The 22451-nt window shown below is 57.8% G+C and overlaps 1 protein-coding gene across 4 annotated transcripts in view; it reads right to left on the minus strand.

Annotated features, from left to right (window-relative positions):
* RARA (retinoic acid receptor alpha) overlaps nucleotides 1–17572 on the minus strand; it is a 43782-nt gene extending 26210 nt beyond the window's left edge. For 2 of the 4 annotated variants that reach the window (XM_081582125.1, XM_081582124.1), the window contains exon 1: nucleotides 8662–8863. The gene's annotated coding sequence lies outside the window, so the exon portion shown is untranslated. Of the gene's footprint in view, nucleotides 1–3893; nucleotides 4056–8661; nucleotides 8864–17466 lie in introns of those variants that run through there. The other 2 variants (XM_081582126.1, XM_081582128.1) reach the window with 2 other exon arrangements.
* Nucleotides 17573–22451: the final 4879 nt, after the last annotated feature.

The following is a 22451-nucleotide window of genomic DNA, read 5'->3' on the forward strand; positions in this document are numbered from 1 at the left end:
CCTACCTCCCGAGGTGAGGCCCAGGAAGCCATTCACTTCTCCAGGCCTCCTGACCCAGCTTTTGGAGGGTGGGGGCGGATTCAGTCTGGACCCTCTGGAGCCCACCCTTGACCCCAAAGGAGAGACTAACAACAGCCACCTTAATATGCCTCAACTCTGCCCCTGAGAAGTTTGAAAGTGGGCCATACTTCAAACCTCACTCACAGAAACACACCCCAGGGAGAGGCTGGAAGGCGTCCCCCACCCCCATCAGAACTTCACCAAAGGAGCTCAGCCTACAAACTTCAATGCAAAGTTACTCAACTCCCTGGGGAAGGCCTTGAGTCAAGGGAGGGGGTAAAGGTCACAGAAATGGGCCAAGGGCCAGGCTGGCCAGGGAACAGGGATGGGCAAGGGCAGGGATGAGGGGGGTGGGGCCAAAGAGCACAGGCCCAGCCTCAGAAGGTTTCTCTGGAACCATGACCACCCTCAGGGAGATGCCTGGGCCCTGGCCCCCAGCACCCAGGGGTGAAGACACTGTCAGAGAATCGAAACCAGCACCAAAGAAAGGGAAAACAAATTACCCACATCCAACCTCCACCCTGAGCCTGCCACCTCCACTGCCCACGGGCACCCTCCCTCGAGGGAGAGAAAAACCACAGGCCCTCACCTCCCATACACAGAGCTCAGCCTCTGCACAGCACAAAGGGGGTGGGGGGAGGGCCAGAGAGCTGACCACCAGCCAGGCACCCCTGCCCACTGGGGACTCCCCCACCCTCAAAGGTGCCAGGATCCCTTCCCCAGCGTCAGGAGTCCCTGCCACCCATTCCTTAGGTCCCCACAGTCACACACCTAGAGAGAGGCAAAAGTTGGCCAAGCTGTGAAGACAGTAGAAAGAACCAAAGGTTTTGAAGGGTCAAATCTCAGCTCTGCCACTCTGGGTGACCTTAGACAAGTCACTTAACCTCTCTAAGCATCTGTTTACTCGCCTGTGAACTGCCTACCTCAACAACTGGCTGTGTGATTTCAGAGATAACAGTCCTGGAAAGCACCCAGCACAGTGCCTGGCACACAGGAGGTGCAGGGCAACGGGGTCCCCCACTTCCCCCACATCTGCCAGCGCCACCTCAGCGCCTCCCTGGCCCATGTGTCTGTGCCCCCCTCCGTCTCCCCAGCCAGTGCTAGTTATCTGCTGACGGGGCTGGGCGGGAAAATTACCCATTTTCCAGGGTCTGTTTCCCCCCAGACCGAGGAGCGGAATGTAAGGAGAGGAATACTCAGGGTGTGGGTGGAGGCCTGACCACAACCCTTTCCCAAATTCCCTTCTTTCGTTTCACAAACCAAAAAAGGGAAACCTTTGGATTTGGGGAGCGGAGGAGGGGAAGAGAAATAGTCGATTTATTCCCCTGCCCTCAGGGGAGGGGAGTCAGGGGTCCCCAAACCCAGCTGGCCTTGCCCTCCTCTTCATCCACTTCCTCCTCTCTGTTCCCAAGCTCCCCCACAACTAAGGCTCCTAAGGAACAGAGGCCAGGCAGTTCTGGATGGGCTGAGAGAGAAGGGGATAAGGATTGAGGAGCTTAAAAGAAGGGGCGACAGGGGCTTTCCTAAGCATTCTAGACAGTCAATGAATCATATGCAAATGACACCCAAAGCTCAAGCTCAACTTGGGGGTGGGGGCAGGGAGTCCAGCCCTGGCAGAAGCAAAGACCCAGCCTCTCTGGACCCCCTTCCCCTGCCAGGAGCTGGCAGAGCAGGGCAGGGCGGGACAGGGCAGATTTCAAACCAGAACAGTGGGCTGGAACTATTTATAAACTTTCCAGGAAAACACACACACACACACACACACACACACACACACACACACACACACACACACACACACACACACACACACACACACACACACACACACACACACACACACACACACACACAGCCACAACCTCTCCCCCTCCCCCATATACTTCTCAGATCAGCAGAGTAATGAACATTACTCCTTTTTCGCTCTTTTCCAGGGGCCCCTCTCTCCTCCTGGCCATGCTCGTCCTCTGTTTACCCTTTGCTCACCTGGCTCTGGGCTTCAGGAAGCCAGCAAGGCCAGCCTCATCTTGAAAGAGACCACCCCAGACAGGGCAGAGGAGGATCAGCTGGGTGAGGCTGGGACAGGTGGAGGGCATCTCTTCCCCCACCAGTCCTCAGAAGCCCAGGCCTGCCTCGCCAGAGCTAGGAATTGTTTGAAAACCTGCCCCAAGCACTTGCAGGGCACATCACTGGAGACAGTCAGGGGAGACCTGAAGTCCAGCAGCTGGCCTCAGGATGCCTCCACTGCCCCACCCCACCCGTCTCAAGACGCAGCACTTACTCCCCAAAAGTGGGGCTCATGTCTCCCCAATTTGTACCCCCACCCCGGCCCAAGCTTCTGCCCCAGCCCCACTGGGCTGCCTGATGTCCACAGGCCATGCTCCCCGTGTGACTGAATCCCAGGCAGAAAGGGCAATTGGATAACCCAAGCCCAGGACAGGCCAGGTCTGCAAGGAGGAAGTGGGGGGGGGGGTGTCTCTGGTCAGGGCAGTGTCCCAACTCCTGCATCCCCAGGGACCACACCCCAGAGGACCCTGGGAGATGTGCCCAGGGCCTCCAAACCCCAGGGTGACCGGGGGACCCACTAAGAATCAGAGCTGAAGCCTCCCACCCAGTCTTCTCTCGGAGCAGAGAGCAGGTGAAAGGGCAGGGGGCAGCCCAGGCCTCAAGGAGAGGGACCAGCCCACGGGGAAGGAAGAAAACAGGAAGAGGAAGAGATGAGGCTGCTGAGGCCACAGCCAGACCACAGGAGTGTGTGGACCACACAAAGGCAGCTCTGTCCGGGTGGAGGACCAAAGGGGTACAGACAAAAGGGGACCCCCCAGCTTGGAAACCACCGTCTTGTCTTCACAACCAGCCTGGCACGGGGCTTTCCCCACCCCCACCTTGGCAGCTGCCCCCTCACCACTGTCTCCCCTGTCTGCAGTGCAGGAAGTACAATTATCACAATGCAGGGGGCGGGGGGAGGGGGGTGGGCACACAGAGCAGAAGAGGTGTGTGTGTGTGTGTGCAGGTGTAGGTGTAAGGGCTACAGCAATCTACCCTGCTAACTCCTCAGCCCTGCCCCAGCCCTGGTAGTGGTGTGTGTGTAGGGGTGTGTGTGTGTGTAGGTGTAGGTGTAAGGCTACAGCAATCTACCCTGTTAACTCCTCAACCCTGCCCCAGCCCTGGGAGTGCCAATTCTAAATCTGAGGGCAGACAGGCTGTCAGCAGGACACAGTGCTACGAGCCCCACTCTCAGCGTCCCTCCCTAGGGACCGCACTGCAGGGAAGCCAGGAACGCCCCCCCCTCCTGCCTCAGGATATCCTTTTGGCTCTGACCCCAGACCAGGCCTGAGTCAGACTGTGCCCCGCCCCGTACCCCTCTATCCAGCAACCCCCCAGGAACTTCCTACTCCACACTGCCTACTTAGTTGGGGTTGGAACTAGCCGGAATCTCTTCCCCACTTTAGCCCCCGCCAAACAGAGAAGCCCACCAGGGGGTAGGGCGGATGGTCACTAAGTCCCGTGACCTGCCCCTTTAGCCGAGGGTCTGTGGGATCAGGGAGAAGTAAGTGGGTGCAGGCTGTGTGCAGAGGGGAGAGGAGGCACTGCAGAGCACCGCCTCCCTACCCCCAAATCACACAAAACCGGGGATCCTGCCCAGGGCCCCGCCCTACTCCAGCCCGGACCCCAAGAAGCCACAGAAACTCCCTGGGGAAAGTAGTTTCCATGAGAACACAGGATGGGAGAAGGTTCCGAAAGGAAAGGGGACGGGAGCAGAGGTTCCTAGAACGGGGGTCTTTCTAGGCCAGAGGGACCCCCAGGTGGAGGCCTGCACTAGTCAGACTCACAGTCAGCCACAGCCAAGCACAGCCAGATGTGGTCACAGTCTCCTCGACACTCAGTCTGACTGGGTGGCTGCGACTCCTTCCCACAGACAGAAGTCTGGGGGGCCCTGGGTGATCTGGGGCATGGGAGACCACACACACTCAGCCTGAAACAGCCCCTTGGGCAGGCCCCCCCACAACCCCCGCAACTGTGGGCCTAGAGGGAGGGGCAGCTCGCGCCCCACAAGAGCCAGGGTAGTGCCCAAGGCGCCCATCTCCATGGCAACCAACAACAAACATCCCGGGAACCACAGTGGGACAGGAAGTGACAGTCACGTGACGGGAAGACAGTTTTTTTTTTTTCCCAGTGGGGGGGTGATGAAGCTTGTTAGCAGCCTCCCTCCCCGGCCCGGGGGAATCAGCGGTCCCCTAAGTTTCCCCCACTTGGAACTGGAAGGAAGGGGGCAGCTGGGAAGGTGTACCCCCCACTGCAGTGTGCACAGTTGGTCGCAGGGCTGATGGGCCCTCCCTCCTCGCCTGCCACTCATGGTTCTCCCCGCTGGGTCCCCCTCCCTTCCACTTCCTGCCGTGACTGGAGATCAGAGAACTCCCCACCGCAGCTTCCCCTTCTCAAGTCTCGATTCCTGGGCTGAAGGTTTCACTGTGGGGCGAGGGACACAAGGAAGGAGGGCTGGAGATCTGCGGTAGGACCCGGGGGACAGAAGCTCCAGGGGAGGGGCTGGGAGGGAGCTACTCCAAGGGAGGTGTGTACACACAGGCACACCGAGAGTGGGTCACGGTGACATACCACCAGGCGCAGTGACACACAGACTGCCTGACCTCAGGCAGCTCTGGGTGGAGGGGAGCAGAGCCACTGGATCTGGCGCGCCCCACTCCACCCTGGTCCTGAGCCTCAGGTTCATCTCAGGCGTCTACTGGCCTCCAGGCAGGCGAGGTCCCAACGGTGCCCAGCCCACACCACCTCTCCCCTGCCTTTTGTGCTGAGGAATCCCCCTCCCAGCTCCAAGGTGCCCGCCCAGACGAGGGCACCTTGGCCGGAGGTGGGGGGAATGGAACCTCCCGCCACCCCCCTCCCCTTCTCTGCAGATGTCCCAGACTATATTTAGCCCAAACCGGGCGGCCAGCCAGACCCAGACTCCCCACTGGCCCGGAGCTGAGCTCCCAGTTTTTATGCAATTAAAACATTAACAGAGAACCACCCCCATCCACACACCCCACCACCACCCCCCCAGTCCAGCCAGAGCAGCAGAGCTCAGAAAACTTGAACATGGGCAGCCCAGCTCTGCAGCCAGGGATGGGGGTGGGGGTCATCAGGCAAATAGCAATAAATTCATCCCCTTGCCCATCTCCCAGGCCCTACCCCCACAGGCAGGACAGGGACATCATCCACAGATCAGGTTGACACTTGGGAGGGGAGGGGAGGCTTTCCTGGTTCCGGCCGGAAGGGAAAGGCATACCCAGTGGGTGGGGGGTTGCCTGGCTGCAGAAATTCCACCTGTCATTTTGCAGCCCCCCTCCCCGGCCAGCTCCAGTTACAGGGCTGGGGGTTGGCAACAGGTGCTGGCCAGGCTGGCAGCAGACTAATCCCCACCCGCTCCCCAGGCTGACAGTGGTGCCTGGAGGTCCAGGCAGGGGCCCTCGCCAGCAGGATGCTGGGTAGAAGAAGGAGGCATTGCTGCCTGGGGGCGGGGGTGGGGGGAGCCCAGACCCCTTCTGTAAGACCTGGCCCCCTGGATTCTGTGTGCTGGAAGGTCTGGGGAAGGCAAGGAAACCTTAGTTCCATAGCACCTATTTCATTTCCCCACGATGCCAGGCGGGCGGGCTAGAGTGTGGGAGGTCTGTCTGCCTGCCTCTTCCTCCTCCTCCTCCTCCTCCTCCTCTCCAAATTCCAGGAACAGGCAAGGGAGGCTCCAGTTGCGGAGAGACAGAGCAAGCAGGCGGTCCCAGCTGAGAGGGAGGAGGGGCGGGGACTGGAGCGGGAGGCAAGATCCAGACGAAGCAAGAGACACCCACACCCAAGCCAGACGGGGCAGACACACCGACACTGACACATTCTCACACTCTGGGCCTCCTCCTCATGTGCCGCCCACTATGCAGGGACACCCAGACTCCCTCAGCCAGGCCTGCCAATCTCCAGAACACTCCCTGGACACACACAGAGATCCAGGACTTTGCCCCCACCCCACATCCCCCCACAAACCCTGTGGGCTCCACACAGCAGCCAGAGGGTGGAGAGGGGAACAGAGGGAGGAAAGACAGCAGGCGTCAGAGAGGACGGGTAGCCAAAACCCTGGGAACTGGGATATCAGTTGCCACACTCTTTTCCCAAAACCCAGTAAGTCAAGACAACCCTGGCCATCTTGCCAGGGGCCCTGCCAGCTTCCCACACTCCCCAAACCACTACCACCAGGAAGGGTGTGGGGTGCTGGGCGAGAGGAGATTTACTCATTGCATTGGGGCGGGGGGAGGATAGGATTACCTTCCCCAGACGCCCATCACCCCTGAACCCAGACAGTGCTCCTAAATGGATGCCAAAGAGTCCCAAACTCACCTACCCATACAGCCCAGTCAGGGTCCTGCCCTGTCCATGCCACCCAGAGGACAGGGAACAGGGCACTAAGGTTTTATCTGGGGGCAGGCCCCACCCTGTCACATAATTCTGAGGACCACCCACCTAAGACCCTCTAGTCTGAGCAAGGAGTGGGGAGGGGGTTGGGGGGGACTCCCTGAGGGCAGACAGAGCCAGGTTCCAGGACCAAATGATTTAGAGGAAGGGGAGCTAATTAACCGGGGTCTGGGTCAATACCCCCAAAATAGACCCCAAGGGCCACTCAGACAATGCCCTTTCCCCCCACAATAGACAGGGTGCAGGAACCACGTCATGGCACATGTGGGTGACTGTGCCCAGCGGGGGAGGCATGGGGGTGATCAGGATGGGGCTGCCCACAGCTAGCTTCCTGCCAGGCAGCCACATGGTTAGGAGTAGGAGGGGGACCAGGGAGGTTTCCCAGAGTGGTAGTAGGGGCATTTAGGGTCAACCTGAAGGGCGGGGATTTGGGGGCTGTAAGAGGAGGCAGCCAGGATCAAGTCGCTCCAGGCCCAGGGTCTTCTCAGAACTGCCCCTGCATCTGCATTGCCCTTACCAGTCTGGCGAGAAAAGTCCTGAGGTGCCCACCTCATGCACACTCATTCACACGCTCCAAATCCAAGATCCTCCACTCCCACGGACCTACTCAAGTCTGACACCAGTGATCGCTCTGTCTTAGGACCGACATGGCCCAGACTTCCAGGCAGAACTGACGTCTGAGCCCCTCCCAGTGCACCAACATCTTTCATAGTCGCAAACTCCCTGACTCCACAACCACCCCTCTGCCCCCTCCAGCTCCAAAGACTCTTTTATCCCCTCCCCCAGACTCATCTCCACCCCTCACAGGGGAAGCCCCAAGGCTCCAAGCCACCCCCATTGCAACCTGGGGCTTCCCCAGCCCAGCCTCCCCATCAAGCACAAGGCCCTGGAGGAGAGTTTGGAGCTTGAGCCCATTTCCTAGCAAGACCTGGCGACCTGACTGAACCACTTCCCCAGAACAACTCTGCCCTGTGACCACTGCAGCCAGGGAAGGGAATGAGAGACATCTCTGTATCTCCTAACTGGGAAACTGGAGGAGGGATGGCAATCAGGAGCAGAAGTGAGGGTTGGGGGTAAGCCCGCAGTGGGTGGAGGGGGGGGGGGGAGTCTCCATCTGAGAACATACACACACATACATGTGCACACATCTCAAAAGTAGAAGGCAAGCTGGTTACAGAAGATGGAGCTGGCATTAGGTGGGGGCCAAGGGTACCCCTCCATGCCAGCACACAGGCAATCTATCCAAGGTAGGATGAATGGTAGACACGTGACTCCAAGACTAGGGGGCTTTTCTTATCTGATTTTCACATGAGTTAGTCCCCATCCCCAGCCTGGCACAATGGAGGCCTGGTCCCCTTCTCAGGGAGCAGCCTGACAATAAGGCAATGCCCAGAGAGGAGAAGGGACACTGCCAAGCAGACTTTCCAGCGCCCCCCTCCCACATACACATCTGGCTCGCAGCTTCCTCGCTTTCTGGGTGGCACCAGGTCCCAGACACCCTCAGCAGAGCAAAGACGACCAATCTGTGCCTTCCTCCCTATCCCCCAAATACTTCCATAACCCCACGGTGCCACCAGATCCAGAGACATCCTTCCCCTGGCTCCACTGGCTCCCGTCCCCAATTCTGACGGCTCCCCGAACTCCACGGGGGACACCAGCTGAATGGGCCCCGCCCCCCAACCGGCTGCCTCTGGTGGGGGTGGGCCCCAGGGCTGATTCTCCCCAAACCACAGGGTGGCTCAGATAACAGGAGAAAAAGAAGGAGGGGGCTAGTCCGTTGGGCATCCGATCTCTCCCCAAACAGGTTTCAAAGTCTTTTTGTTTTACTTGTTTGTGAAAAGAAAAGAGAGGGCAGGAGTTCCCAGCGTCGGTTGTGCCACAGCTGGGCCGCCAGAGACACGCGCGGCAGACGGCCCCAGACACCTCCCGGCTGCGCGCGAAGACACCGGAGCAGACAGACGCACAGACGGGGCTCCCCCACCCTGAGCACGGGCGGCGGGTTGGGAAGCCCAGGAAACCCCAGGTTCCCGTCGGAACCCGCCCGGCATCGGGTCCCCGCCTGCGGATTCTATCAGCAACAGGCCAAGGGGCCCCGATGCCTGCGCGAGCCGGAGGCTCTCCAAAATCCCCCGGGGGAGAGGTTACCTCGCAGTAGGGGGAAGCAATCCGTCCGGGTCACCCGCGGGCACAGCGTATGCCCTGACCCTGAGCCTTGGAGTCGCTCTGCGTCAAGGGTTGCGGGGTCCAGGGAGAGGAGCGGTTTGGGGGGCCGTGGCTCAGGGGCGCAGGGCTAAAGCAGCGGCCATGGCGAGTCACGTGCGGAGGCTGAAACTTTACCCGGAGCCCCAGACTGGGGGGGCGGAGGGTACCGAGCCGCGGGGAGGCCCTCACCCTCGGGCCCGCCCCCGTCCGCCCACCGACCAATCACCAGCCAGGGGTGGACCCACAGGGTCACGCCCCCCCTCCTTAATAGACCCAGGGAAAAGGGCGAGTCTTAAAGGAGCCGCGCCTAGCAGAAAGCTCGACCGTGGGAATCTGGAAGAATCCCTCCCTCTGCCCCAAAAGAAGACATTGAGAGCGAGAAGGGGAGTTCTGCGCAAAGAATGGAATGAGGACTCAGTGGAGAAAGGACTGTCGTGTGCGGTATCACACTCCTTTCCCCCCAACCACACACACCCACACTCACAGGGGGGAGGATCACGAGCACGAGCACACACCCTTCACACCTAAACCTGGGTTAGACAGGCGGCAACGTAATTTGGAAGCACATACAGAGATTCCGGCCCTAGCGGTAAAGCCTCTGACCCCCTTCATTATAATCTTCCTCCTGGAGCCCCCTGAAAATAAGAGCTGTGTGACCTTGAGCGAGTCGCTTCCTTTCTCTAAATCTCAATTTTCTCACTGGCAAAAAAAGGAGTGCAAAGGCATGTAGACCACTCCCAAGCACGGCCCCCTCCTCTTCCCCTAAACACCTTTCCAGCTTGAGTGGGTCGGAGGAACTCTGGCCCAACCCAACCTTTCAGCAACCCCCAGAATCCTTCCCCCAAAAGAACAGCGATTCTCAGGGGTATTCCGAGAGCCGAGCTGGGGGCGCCCTGGAGCACCCCTAAAATTCTCAGACTTAAGCTTCTCTCTCCTGATCCAGGCTGGAGGAGACAGGAAAGCTCGCATTCTTGGGGCAGAATCTGAGTCACTCTCCCTCCTCTGCAGTGTCCCCGACACAGCCACAAGCTCCCTCCTAGCCTGCTGCTCCGTTTGAGGGACCATCTGCCCACCTCTAGCCGTCTACGGGGCGGGGGGGGGGAGACAGAAAGAGGAATCAATAAGTGAACACCTCCCTCCAGGTCCTCGGTCAGAGAAGTGGCCACAAGTGCCCCCACAGGACTTCCCACTGTAAGGGGAAGTGCCCACTCCCAGGCCTCCTGTGAGGAGACAGCATGACCCGGCTGGCAGAGCTCTCAAACCCACCGGCCCGACGGTCCCCGCTTTTTAAACGAGAAACCCCATGCTGCGAGTGGACACTGGGTTTAATCCCCGATCGCCCGGCACGGGTAGTACAGCCGGGTCTAGCACTGAGGGATCTCATTTTCTCTCTCCAGCTTTGGGCCCCCAGCCTGGGTGAAGTAGGACAAGCAGGGTCGGACGGACGCTGTGCCCTGAGGTCCGGCGGCGCGGGGAAAGAGAGTCCGGGTGACGCTTCCCCAGGCCCCTTCCCGCCCGCTGGGCCGGGCTGTCTCCCGCTCCCGTCTGGATTTCCGTCCGCCGGTGCGAACCAGCCCCTCCCGCCCTGTCCCGGCCAGATCCATCCGCAAACATGCGCTCAGCGGGCAGGAATGCGCCAATGGCTCCCAGATGTGCACGCCGACGCTTAACCCCTTCTCCCCCAACTCACCCCCCCCCAAAAAAAGGCCTTCTAGCTTGAGTCCAGCCAGCAGCAGGGGGCGCAGCTCAGAGGGAGGAACCAGCCTGGGAGGGGATTCAGTGCCAGCCGCCCCCCAGCTGGCACAGTCCCCTAGATTCCACCAGTCTAGATTCTGCCAGGCTTCCTTCCCGCGGAGGCCAGAGGGGAAAGATCACGGACACAAAAATGCATCGTGCACTTTGTGCACAGGCATACTGCCTCCCACGAAGGGGGGCCTTCACGTACACCTGCCAGCACATGGGGTCAGGTACACTCGCGCACATGGGGATGCAGGTGTGCAAATGCACACTCAGGACATCCATATATGCACACGCATGTGCACATTAGCGCACACATGTATGCACACATATGTATACACACAGAACTAGCACATATAAGACCAGGCATTTGTGCACCCACAAGGTCATGAAGCAGAGGGGAGGCACACTCCTGAACAGACAGAGCAGGAGACCCACATGCAGATGAGGGTAGAAATTCATGCACCCACAAACCTGCTCCCCACGGAGGGCAGACACTCATGCACAGAAAATTGACATCCAAGCACACAGCCGCACACTTTAGGGCACTACCTCATTGCTGAGTTAAACTCCAGCTCTGCAGGACCCACTCCAGGGTCCCCACCCCCGCCCTCCAGGGACTCTCTTGCAAGAGGGAGGAGTGCTCAGGAGGCCAAAGGAGGGAGACAAGCCACAGTCCCAGGGACTCCTCACTCTAAAAAAGACACCCTTTCTTGGGGCCTAGCCTTCCCCTTTGGCAGGCAGAGGAGATGAGCTGGGAGAGGAGCCTGAGCAGCTGATTTCCCAAGACAGGCATCCCTCTCCCAACTAGAGGAAATCTGAGAAAACCCAGATAGGTGCTGGGCCAGAGACAGCCTCAGTCAGACAAAGGAGATACAAAATAGCTGTGAAACACCCTGGGAGAGCCTACACTTCCAGCAAAACAAGGCCTCCCTTTCTCTGCCTGTGGGGAAATCCTGAAGAATAGCATCACTGGTAATCTGAATAGAGGATGGGAAATACTGCCCCTGCAAGACCACCTGGATGCAAGTGGGGTGGAGATGTCTGCTGGAACCTGAACTGACCCCACCAGACTCCTCTCCCCCTCCCTAGCTGCTCAGCTTATCCCCCAAAACCCCCTCATGGCCCCACCCATCTCACTTTCACAAGTCCTGGAGAGTCATCCAGGGCAAGGCTCCTGCTTCCATTATACAGATGAGGAAACTGAGGCTCAGAAAGGGAATGGCCCTGCTCAAGGTCATACAGCTTGTCAGTGGCAGAGCTAAGAGCTGAGATTCAAACTCACAACCCCTCCTCAAACCCCCATTTATCTTGAATATATTTCCATGCAGCACCCTGCTCCCTCTTCCTTTATCCCCCAACAGAACACAGGGCAGAAACACCAGCCTTGCCTGGCTCTGCAGATTTGTGGGTGGGGCAGGACATGCCAGAGATCAGAGAAGATGCTGGGAGCTACATACATAGCCCCCCAACCTCACCCCCAAGCCCGGTGCCCACCTGCCCAGCAAGCATGGCCAGTGACTCAGCTGCATCCGGGGGAGATGCCAGGGCAGTGACTCACCTACCGAGAAGAGCTGAGCCTGGCACCTTGCCAGCCCCAGGACAGAAGTGACTTAGTCACCGAGACTGTGATACCCAGCAGGCACAGCCCAGGGATTGGGGACAGGGGCAGGCCGTGTCCTCCATGGTTATCTGCATCCCTGATGAAGAACGGGCATCCTGGGGCAAGCCATGGCGCTACCCACCCCTGAACCCTTACCACTCCCCACACCCACCATGACAGGCCCTGCTTCCGTGCAGACAAGTTTTCTGAGACCCCTGGGCTGCCCTGCCTCTCCCCTGAATGAAGCCCGCCCCTTGCCCATCACTTACCACCCACTCTCCCCCCGGCCCCACCTCCTCCTGCCACCCAAGTTGTACCCAGGCTGTGATTCTCCTTTAACGTGTCTTGGCAGCACCTCCTACCCCCACAGCCCCTCTTCCCCCCGCCATACACACATGCACTCATACACACTTCTGCCAGCCCTGCTTCTGCCAGCAGCTGCTGAAGTTGTTCAGCGGGAGGGGAATCGGGGTGCAGGGATTGAGTTACCAGAGGCTGATGGGGTGGGCTGTCACCTAATCCCTTCCCCAGCTCATCCTCAGCCCTGCGTACAGCCTCTCTCACTCACCTGCTCCCCTCCCACCTCTGGCTGGCAGCCTATTGCCCTTTAAGCCCCTCCACCCCCACTCCACCCAAGCTAGAAAATAAATGTTCAAGGGTATTTGTCATGCGAAGACCAGCCCAGGATATGAGAGAGAGAACAAGAGAGAAGACAGAGACAGACAGAAAGAACCATTCCTGTGCCCAGGCTACAGGCACTAGGTGTGTGGATCTCTGTGTATGCTGAGCCAGAAAGGGACTGAGTAACTCCCCAAGTCTTGGGAGAGTTGATGGGGCCCAAGGGGAGCCGACAGGCTGAACAACCTCAATCCATTTGCACTATTGATTTCTCATACACTGCAGCCGGCCTGATGAGGGGGGATGATAAATCAGCCCCCCAGAGACATAGAAACTGAGTGGAGGGGGGGGAGGGGCCCCTGCACCACAGTTGGTGGCCCACTGAGACCTGCTTGGCGGGGAGGAGGCGGGCTGGGCGGCCGAGTGTCAGGAGGCAGGGTGGGTAGTGGGTGTTGGATTAAAGCCTGTCTGGGACACCTCCTTCCAGCTGGATCTGAAGCTGATTGGAAGAAAGAAGGTGGTGGACAGAAGCACCATCTTTAGCTTCCCAAGCAGGGTTCTGAACAACCCCAGAGGGTGCCCTTCACCCACTGGCCTATGGAATGGCGCCCCCTGCAGCCATGCAACATGCTAGCCCCTGGGATGAGGCTCAACTCTGAGGGACCACATTTCTCGGCTGAACTTTCTCCCCCACCTCTGGGGGAGAGGGCTCACTTCTGACTGTGATCAGAAGCCAATGGCAATCTCCCTGCTCCCATCCCCTTCCTTTGTCGGGTGGATTGGCAAACAACACTGTGACCTAGGCGTGGCAGGACGGGGGCTCACAAAGGGCTCTGGAGAGTCTGGAAGCCTGTATCCTAGTCCTTGGTCGGTCCCTAACTCCTCCTGGGACTGTGGGCACAATCCCCCACCCTCGCTGGGTCCCTAAAATGGGGTTAGGCCGGATGCCCCTTTCCGAAGGTATCTCCAAGCTCCCGGCTAGCCAGCCTGTGAGACTGTTGGAACCGGCCCAGCACCTTGATTCACACCAGTGGCCACAGGCCACCTAAACAAACCCCAACCCTGACCTCCTTCCAGCCTGGACACAGACTCTCTCCACACACGGCAGAGACTTATAAACAAACCAAGCTGGGGTTTACCAAATACCCTGCATAAACAAGCAGAGAGGGAAAGAGACCAGGAGCCTGGCCAGGCCCTACTTGCTGCCGGATGGACAGACAGACGGAGGGAGCACAGCCCAGTGGGGGGAGGGGGTGTGACAAGAGAAAAACAAAGGGTGCAAGGGGCCTGGATTGGGGTTCCAAAGCAGCCAATGATGGGGTGAATGTCCAAGGGCAAATAACATCCCCTCTTTCCCCCTCTGTAGGAGAAAGGGATGGGCCAGGTGCCTCCAAAGCCCCTTCTGGTTCTATTTGGATAGAGAGAGCCCTGGGGGTCCCTGGGACTCCCCTGCCGAGTCCAGCCCAGCCCATCCTCTGGTCAGGACCCTCTTCTCAAGGCCCTACCCCTGCCCGCCACGCCTCCTCCTTGCTCTGTCTACTGCCCCCCTGGCCCTTCCTCACTCCTCCACCCGCCAGCTTACCCTCACCTTGGCCAGCCCCTCTGCCTGCCCCGTGCTTTTCTGCACGTCCCTCCTGCCAGGGGACAGACCAACTAAAAATAGTCCCTGCAGCCTTTCTCGCCCACAGCTGCCCAAAGAGCAGGAAATGAGGGGGGCAGGGAGGCCCATGTCCTGCTCTCCCCCACAAACTCCCAGCCCCAAATCAGGTCCAGCCCTCCAGCCTGGAGCGAGTGCCAACTTGGCCATCTCGGGGGCACCCCACACCCCTTCCCTAGGGGGAGGCCTGCCCATAAGTGCCTACAACCCGAGAGCTGTCCTTACCCCGTGGGAGGGGGAGAGGACGCAAGTGGTCTGGAGGGAAACCTTCCCAATTTCTGACAAATCAGTGCCAACCACACTGTGGGCACCGAGAGGGCAGGGCCTGGCTCCACGGACTGGTCTTTTGAGGGCAGAGGGAACTGGTGTGGGGAAGTCTGTGCTGGTTCTCTTCATCCTGGCCCAGCTGGAAGGAAGACAAAATAGTGCCCCAGCTTCAATTATGCTAATCCCCCGTTCCCCTAAATGTGTGGGTGCAGACAGAGGGGTTTCGGTAGCCACCCCCAGATACCATGGGAAAAAAGCTTTAGAGGAGAGGTCTTGGCTCCCACACATAAAGATGGAAGCCTGGAGGCAAGAACAGGCCATGCCTGCCAGGCTGGGCATATGCTGCCCCCAAGCTGAGTCAGAGGCTGGGAGGGAGGAGCCGGGCGCTGGGTGCCAGGGGCTACAGAGCCTCCACCCCTATCCCACCTGGGACTCTTGACACCTCCAAGTCCTGGGAGAAGGCCCTCCCTGCGCAGGAGGAAGGAAACCAGCTTAGCGACTCTCTGGAGGCCTGCAGGGCAGCTCTGCACCAGGAGGCAGGCGGGAAACCCAGGAGTCTTGGCTCCTGGCCCAGGGAGGGAGTGAGAGAAATACCTCGGAGGGAGGAAACAGCCTGGAGAGAGGCAGACACAAGTGCCCCCAGCAGCTCCCAGAGGTGACCCTCCAGGAGGAACTGGCCAGAGGGGCTGCAGGAGGAAAGTGAACACATTTCTGAACAAGAAGGGAGAAGAAGGCAGAGCCCTAGGGATGAAGCAAGCAGGGCAGGCCAGCCAGGCTCTCACCTGCTCTCCTCTCCTCCCATCAGAGCTGGTCAGAGTCTGAAGTGCTTATTAAGGGCACTAAATATCAGGGAGGTCCTAGGGGCCTAAATGTGTTCCCCCCTCCCCTTATCTCCAGACCCCAGCCTGTTCCTTCCTGAGCTTCCCCTGGCACCCCTCCCCTGGGGCCCAGCCAAGTCAGGAGTCAGCAGGCCCAAGGTGGTGCCTGGGAGGCCTGGGCAGTGCCAGGGGCAGCCCTCATACCATCCTCCCACTGGCTTCCCTCCCGCCTGCTCTCTCGGCCGCCACACATATCTCAGCTGTCGAATCCGATTAGGGCTCCTGCCCAGTGAGCCGGACAAGGAGGCCACTGGGCAGGGGAGAGACAGGGACAAGGACGCTGAGCAGGAATGGCAGGAGGAAGGTGGAGACGGGGCTCAGGGGAGAAGGTGTGGAGCCCCAGAGGAGGAGAGAGCTGGTAGCCAGCTATGACCTGCATTAGGGGAATTCTGCAGCCCCTAGGGCAACAACTTGGTTCCTCCATCCCAGAGATGGGCAAGGATGGGGGAAGGAAACTGAAGGCAGAGAGATGACCTAGATTAGAAAAAGAATCCCATCCTATAACACTCTCCCCACCCCTCGCCCCACCACACCCCCACCCACTACCATTTGCACTGGGCTGTAGGATACATTGTCTTATGAGGCCTTTATGGCTGCATCCCTATCAGGCAAGCTGGACTTGTTACTAATAGCCATTTTTATAAATTAAGAAACTAGAGGCTTAGAGACCTGTATAAATGCATGTAGTCAAATGAGCAAGCTGAGTCTCAAATTCAGGCCTGATTCTCAGTCCACTGCTCACAAGCAGAATTTACTTTCCTCCCTGGGTCAAGAGCAGAACTGAGTCTGAAGTCACTCCATTATCCACATTTTCCTCCAAAACCACCCCTTAGGGGATCTGGGGGATCATGAAGGAATACAGAACACACCCTACACCTAGATAGAGTGACCAGATAGGGGTTCGCCACCCACCCGCCACACAGAGAGCTAGAGGGGTTCCCTCAAAGTGTGACCTGTCTGTTCCATGGCTCCCCAGCCCAGTCTGCTACACCCAGAGGCAATACACACACTTACACACACGGTTACTCAGACAAGTCATACACTCCTCCTGCCAACCCACCAAACCAGAATGGGATGCCCTAGATCTTCAGAGAACAAGGCCTGTCAGCCCCCCAGGAGAGGGACAAACAAGTCACTGTAAACACTAGTTATCATCCACCCCTCTCCCAGAGAGCCTGCAGGAGGGCAGAAGCTTCAGGGTAACACCAGGAGCTCAAGCTCTGAAAGCCAAGGAGCCCAGGGAGCTGGCATGGCGGGGTGGCCTCCCGGATTTGGTCCACACCCCCTTCCCCAGCCATCTGGGCTGAGTCTATTCTGGCCTGGGCCACACTCTGGGACCTCTGCCCTTCCATGCATGCAGCCACCTCTATCCCGAGCTTATAGATCTTACAACCGTATAGTCTACACACACACACACACACACACACACACACACACACAGCCTTTGGCCACTCCAACGTGCCATGAGCCTGGAAGCGGGCACTGGTTCTACAAGGAGAGTAGGGAGTGGAGGGCAAAGTCCTGGGCTCTTAGGGCTGGCGGGGGGCGGGGAGGGAGGGCAGAGAGGAAGCGAGAGAGAAATCCCCAGGGAGTCTTGGCTTCCCCAGCGGTCTCCCAGTCGGCTCCCTGTCACCTTAGCGTGCCAGTTCTCCCCTCGAAGTGAGGTGGGGGAAGGGGGATTAGGAAACACTGCAAAGGAGGGTGCGGGGTCTGGCGCCCTGGCAGACCTTACCCCCACTTTCCATTCTTAGCTGGAGAACGGGAATGCCTGAGGGGCGTGCAGCAAGGGCGCCGGAGGGCGCAGGGGCTCGGAGCTCCCAGGCACCCCTGTGTTCCCAGGCCCCCACCTCCCTGGTCTACAGCGAGCCGTGGGGGAGGAGAGATGGGGAAAGCCTGAACTGCCGAGAGGGAAACGGCCAGATCAGAAGCGGAGAGGCCGGGCGGAAGGCGGCCGAGGCAGAATTGGGAAGGGGTGTTCGAGATCCTACCTGCTCAGGTGCGTGCTGGCGGGGGGCGATGGGGTTCCCAGGAGAACCGGGGAAGCCCTCTCAGCTCGATTCAGGATTCCCCCCTGCTTCTGGGTTAGGCTGCTGCAAGAGGCACAGGTTCCCGTTGGGTCCTAAAGCCCACTCTGCAAACAGTAGGCTCTCCCCGCCCTCTTCCACCAGCCGTGACTGGGTCAGCGGGTGCAGAGCTGAGCCGATGGGGCAGAAAGAACTCACTGGTGAAAGACGAGGTCTGAGTCATGGGCTGGGGACAGCCACAGTCCCCGGTGTCAAATACACAGCACATGGGAGATTTTAGTTGAGGATATTATGGGACAGAATTAAAGAAAACATTGCTTCTGCCTGGCCTGAACGGATGGATTTGAGCTTTGGGACTGAAGGTGGGGTTAAGATGGCTTTTCTCACCGCTCCCAACTAGCCTGGGATCTAGGGGAGGGGGGTGTTCACTTTGGACAGGAGCTCACTTCTACCCTCCCACTCCTAGACAGAGCACAGTCTCCCCTAAATTATTCCTAAATGCCTAGGAGGAGGAGGTCATGCCAAGGGGAAAGAAGATACTGATTTCTAGCAAGTGGAAAGGGCAGTATGACTTAGGTAGCAGTTGGAAATTGGCATATTTATACCCTTAGACTGAGGCCTATGTGTCTGGGAGTGTGTTGGGCTGTGCAGATATACGTAGACAGGTGAGAGGATACGCCGGTGGGGCTGAGAGTCTTTGGGTTACATCCTTTGGTAGAAATGGCAACTGTCAGTGAAGGAAGGGAATGCAGAACCTAGGGGTTGACTCGGGCTCCCTACCCGGCCCTCAATACGATCCTGAAGATCCTGAAGCTTTACCAGAATGAATATGTTAAAGGAGAGTATTTTCCCAGGTCCTATTTAGGATAAATAGGGGGCAAGAGGGCCTCAGCATAATTAGATCAACTACAAGGTTGTTGTTTAGTCGCTCAGTCGTGTCCGACTCGTTGTGACCCTATGGACTGTAGCCCACCAGGCTCCTATGTCCTGGGCTTCTCCAGGCAAGAGTACTGGAGTGGGTTGCCATTTCCTTCTCCAGGGAATCTTCGTGACCCCAGGGATCAAATCCTGCATTGGCAGGTGGATTCTTTACCGCTGATCCACCAGGGAAGCCTGCAAGTTCAAGGTTACAGACCCAGTTTAGGATAGCCCACTTTCTCAAAGGGAGAACTCAGGGTTGGGGGGCAAGGTGGGCCAGAGAATGTGGAGGGAAGGCTGCAGAGGGCCTGATAAACATTTTGCAAGGGGAGTTGCACACACCTCCAGCAGCAAAGCAGGGGAAACGTCACGGGGTGAAGGGCCAGGGGAAGTCAGGGACAGAGTCATGGAAGCGAGAGGGCACGGCCTCTTCCTAGAAGGGGGAGAGGGTGGCAGCACTGCCTCCACCCCTGCGTCAGTCTGGCAGGAACTGGGGAGAGGAGCTGGATGGCAGGTTTGGAGGGCCCCTGGGTAGAGCCAGTGGGGTAAGCTCAGGTCAAGCCTTTCACCCTAATGTGCCTCAGTTCTCTCCCAGCTGTTAACCAGGGCTCTGGGTTCTTCCCAGGCAGTTAATGAGTGTTTACAGAAGAGCTTGGAGATCTTCAGATCTCAGCTGGGCCACCACTACAGTTATAAAGCTCAATAAGGGTTGAGTGTCATTGGGGAGGGGAGGAGCAGGCAAAGAGGGAAACAGACTCTCTTACAACCTAAGGATAAAGCCACGCTCAGAGAGCAGAGCCAGCCTCAGCTGCCACAGGATATCCTTGTGCCCAGGGATGGAGGTCACGTACCCTCGTCCTTCTCACCACCACCAAAGGCTGGCCCGCAGCTAAGTGTGGGCAGAACCCAGACTACAGCTGGTCTTCATTAACTCCAGCGCTTTTTCACCCCCCACTGTGAACCCACAGCTTCTACAGGCCCAGGCTGGAGGGGCTGCCCTAGCCCGACCTTGCTGCTGACTCTGGGGCCGGGGGCACCGCACCGTAAGCCAAGCTACCAGCTGAAAATAACGTTGAAGCAAGACTCGCTTTTCCCACTGGGAGCAAGCAGAGAGGAAAGAAAGGAGTGTGGGGGTGAGAGGGTGGAGGTGGGGGAATTTAGGGCAAACAGCAGGCAGTGAAGTCAACTGGATCTAGGCCCAGAAACCCCCACACCCTGGGGCCAAGTCTTACGCTAGCTTTGCTTTCAGCCCAGTCTTGGCTGGGCCCCAAACTAGGGAAGGCCCTGGCTGCCCCTTTCCGCCTCCCTACCCCCACCCTTATTAAATACACATTTTATCTCTCAGCATCTTCATTATCTTAACTGAAGGAGACAAGCAGTGGATGGCGGCGGCAGAGCGTCAGGAGAGGGGGGGCGGGTGTGGGGAGCAGGCGCACCCTTGTTGTAAAGTGCTGATGAAGCTCTTTCAGGCAGTGTGGGAAACAGAGGCGGGATCAAAGGCAGCAAAGCTGATTCAGAACTCAATTAGAGCTTTTTAAAAAAGGAGCTGGCTCCCTCCTTTTGCCAGGCTTCAGACAGCCTTTACCCAGGCCCCTCGCACCCAATTAGCTTCTACTGCCAGCACCCTGGGGCCGGGGTTGAAAATCAAGGGGAGGCCAGAGGGCACAGCTTCTCCCCCTGCAGACCCACCCCTTCTGAGAAGGTGGAGACCTGCTGCTGTTTGTAACTTAAAAGGTCTCCGAGGGCACCTGATCTCTTCAGGAGGAACCTGAGATCACACCTTCTCCTCAAAAGTTAAAACAGCATGACACCAAAGGTGGGCTCCTCCCTAACCCCTTGCCAACTAGAGGCTGTGCAGCTTCTGGCCCACCTCTGGGGACACTAGGTAGCATCCAGACAGACACCCCCTCCTCCCAGCCAGTAGGTGGGACTCTCTCCCCCAAAGCCAGGGCCTCCTGGGAGCAACATGGAAGTTGCCTCGAGCAAAATATCACATCAGAGGGAGCCATTGGAACGCATCTGTGAGGCTGAGAAACACCACGCTGATACATGCCACAGGATGGAAGGCCCCCTCTCCCTGCTCCACCTCCGTGCAGAAGCACCAGCCCGGGCTGCCTCCAGATCAGAACTGTCCTCAAGATGGAGGGGGAGGCAGCCTCTTACTCCGTCATGGATCTGTTCACTCAGCAACTGTTAATGGAATACCCCCTCACCCAGGTCTTAGGCACCGTACTAAGTGCTGGGGACAGATACAAGTGTTAAAAAAGCTCTCCACCTCGGCTTTCTGTTTTGGTCTCTCTCTCAGTAGTCAAGGTAACCTCTCCACAGATATTTTTAAAAAGCCCCAAGTCGTATCTCCTTCCTACTTCTCAGTTTTTATTGGTGCATCTTAAAAGGGCGCAATGAGGGGGAAGAAGGAAAGAGCTCTGCCAACTTCGGATCTCTGGGCAGCTTGGACCTCACACCCTCTTGCCAGTCATCCAGCCACAGGCAGGTCTTCACTGAGCCAGAATTGTCAGTTGCAGCTCCGGGGTTGAAACTCACACGTTTTATTGTGTCTGTGTGCGTTCCATGGCAATACCCACCAACACTCTATGGAAGCTTCCTCTGCTTCTGTGAAGAAATAAATAAACCAGGAGACAGACACACACACCCCACCACCTTCGAGAGGAAGAATGTAGGTCAGCATCTCTGCCACTACTCCATGTGAAACGGCCTATGCTCCTGGCAGAAACCAGTAACCACAAGCCCAGCCCCCTAAAAATCCCACCGCCTTCCCAGAGCTCTCAGCTTCAGCGAGAAAAGGACTTTCTTCCTGCTCTCAGTCTGCTCCCCGGCTGTCTGAATTACATTTAAGACTCCGCTGACAAACATACATCACCCTGTGCTCCCACAAGGGCAGCGGAAGCCAAGCAGGGACTCGAAGTCAGCTTCACGCATCGTTGACGGAACCAACCCTGTTCCAATTGCTGAAGTCTTAAGAGCAGCAATGACCTAGAAATTGACAGTGGGGGGGAGAACCGAAGGGAAGGAAAACGAACAAACCAGTACACAGAAAACCCGATTTCCTAAAGCCAAGGGAAAGGGAGAGAGGGGAGGTAGAGGGGGGAAGAAATTTGGCCTCTTTGAATCTGCAAATGCGATCCTGGCTCAGTGCCATAGAGGATACACAGCAGCCCCAGTGCGAGTCAAGCCATGTTCCTGACTCCAGCCCTACAGTTAAGAGGAAGGCGCCAAGCCTCAAACACGACGAGATGGGGAGGTCGCTCCTCTTTGGGCAGGATCCTACTGTGGACACAGAACAGACAGCAGCTGCCCACAGTGTGGAAACAAACTGTAAAGCAGTCACGTCTCTTAAGGCTGCAGCATCCAATAAAATGTAATTTAAATCAAGCCTCGCATCTGTTCTCAATCCCATTCAGTCTCTGCTTTCCATCAGCCTTCGGACAATCTCTGCAATTATGCTCGTTAACCCTTATAGCCCCGGACACTTTCCAAGCTGCTAGGTATAGACCTGTATTCTCCCCTTGCAAATTGACCTCAGAGGGAACAAATGCTCTAGTGCAGGAGTGTGAGACATTCAGACTCCTGTCTACAGACTACACTCTGCTACACACACTAGCAGGTAGTGTTCATCTCAGAGGGCTCTGTGTGCTCTCCTTCTATCCTGTACCACCTGCCGCAGCCCAGATCACATTGCAAGGATACAGTGGGCAGCATGAATGAAACAGTGGCCAACTGATCGTTTGTACACATAACAAGTTCTCAAACCCAAGCCATGTCAGGAAGGCAGGAGGCAGAATTTGGAGGGGCACAGACTTGGTCACTGGCGGTCAGACCATTCCTATCAGACATGGTTTGCATTCCAAGCATATGCTTGAGTTATAAAAGTACAGCAATCTCCCAGAGGAATCAAACTTCAGGGTTTTTTTTTCCCCTTCCCTCAAAACTACCCCAGTCCCACACCTGCACTCCTAAGGCAGTCAGTGTTATCATGGCGCCCTCTGGTGTCCCCATCACAAATTGCCATT

Source organism: Giraffa tippelskirchi, chromosome 3, assembly GCF_054371585.1.
Source record: "Giraffa tippelskirchi isolate mGirTip1 chromosome 3, T2T-mGirTip1v1.2.pri, whole genome shotgun sequence".
In the NCBI taxonomy this organism is placed as follows: domain Eukaryota; kingdom Metazoa; phylum Chordata; class Mammalia; order Artiodactyla; family Giraffidae; genus Giraffa; species Giraffa tippelskirchi.